We start from the raw sequence: 2,067 nt of genomic DNA on the forward strand, positions 1-2,067 counted from the left end.
ATGATCTTTTGCAGAAGGGTCTTATTAGACCATCAAAGAGCCCCTGGTCATGTGCGGCTTTTTACGTCAACAACCAGGCAGAAAAGGAACGTGGAGTCCCGCGACTGGTAATTAACTACAAACCCTTAAATAAGGTTTTGGAATGGATTAGATATCCAATTCCAAATAAATCAGATTTAATGCAAAGAATTTCAAATGCAAAAATATTTTCAAAATTTGACATGAAATCAGGATTTTGGCAAATCCAGATTTCAGAAAAGGACAAGTACAAAACGGCTTTTAATGTCCTTTTCGGACAATACGAATGGAACGTTATGCCATTTGAGCTAAAAAACGCTCCATCCGAATTTCAAAAGATTATGAATGATATTTTCAATCCTTTTCAAGACTTTTCAATTGTTTATATTGATGATGTTCTGATTTTTTCTCAAAACATCGATCAACACTTTAAGCATCTTCAAACATTTTTTACGACAGTCAAAAGAAACGGTTTAGTTGTGTCTAAACCCAAGATTAAACTTTTTCAAACAAAAATCCGTTTTCTCGGATTTGAAATTGGGTCTAATTAAACCCATTCAAAGGTCCATTGAGTTTGCCTCAAACTTTGCAGACCAAATTACAGATAAGACCCAACTACAAAGATTTTTGGGATGTCTCAATTATGTGTCTGATTTCCTTCCAAATATCAGCCCCATCTGCAAGCCACTTTTTGAGAGACTAAAAAAGAATCCAAAGCCCTGGACTGAAGAACACACCAAAACAGTCCAAAAAATCAAATCCCTTGTCAAGTCCATCCCGTGTTTATCGCTGATAAACCAAAGGGCTAGTTTAATAGTGGAGACCGACGCATCCGATATTGGATATGGAGGAATCCTAAAACAGTCCCTTGACAAGAAAGAATCCATTGTCCGTTTCCATTCGAGAATATGGAATTCTACTCAAAAAAAATATTCAACAGTAAAGAAAGAAATACTTTCAATAGTACTCTGTGTACAAAAATTTCAAAGTGATTTAATTAACAAAAGTTTTGTTATAAAAACAGATTCAAGGGCATCACAATTTGTTTTAGAAAAAAATGTCAAGAATCTTGCGTCTAAACAAATTTTTGCTAGATGGCAAGCCATTTTATCTTGCTTCGACTTTCAAATTTTGCCTATAAAAGGGATCGAAAACCCTTTGGCAGATTACCTCTCAAGAGATTTCTTACTCTCGAAGAAAAATTCTCCCTAACCAATCTCCATTTCCCAGCAATGACCGGAAAGAAAGTGATAGAAAAAAGGAAGAAGCCCAATGCTTCTTCAAGCAAACCTACTCCAATGACATCCGAAGAAAGTGATAGAAAAAAGGAAGAAGCCCAATGCTTCTTCAAGCAAACCTACTCCAATGACATCCGACAGCTATGCAATGGATGCTGAAGAAGCCCAATGCTTCTTCAAGCAAACCTACTCCAATGACATCCGACAGCTATGCAATGGATGCTGATTTCACATTGGTGACTAGATCTAAAGCAAAGCTTTCTCAAAAACAGGCGGAGGTTATTACTCCAACGAGGCCTTCAGCCTCTTCAACACGGCCATCTGCCGTTACTCCATCGAGACCCACTGTCTCTTCCACTTCAAAGAGACCTTCTGTCCCCTCGACCTACTCGGACGCGGTTGTTCCCGTTCGTTTTTCTCCAGTTCCTGAAATCAAAACCTATTTTCAAAAATATGTGTCCATACCAGAAGCTCTGGTAGAACCAGAATACGACGATCCGAAAATCGGCGAAGTCGTTAAAAAAGCCTATCCATCGAGATTCTTTTATATCCCAGAAGATCTTCATATAACTAGAAGGTTTTATGAATTCATTCTAGTCGACACAAAGTCTGTCGAAATTACTCATATTCCGAGTCGCGATGATCCTTCGAAAATCGCGTATTCAAAATTAAAAATTTTTAAAGTCATGAATCCGACGTATTGGAATCAAGATCCATACACGGAAAAGACATTCTCAAAACCTTTTGTTCCTCATTCTTACTCATACAGAGACTATCAGATGGCATGGTTCAATGTCATTTGGTATCAAAA

Source organism: Cucurbita moschata, unplaced genomic scaffold (assembly GCF_002738365.1).
Source record: "Cucurbita moschata cultivar Rifu unplaced genomic scaffold, Cmos_1.0 Cmo_Scf00192, whole genome shotgun sequence".
Taxonomy (NCBI): domain Eukaryota; kingdom Viridiplantae; phylum Streptophyta; class Magnoliopsida; order Cucurbitales; family Cucurbitaceae; genus Cucurbita; species Cucurbita moschata.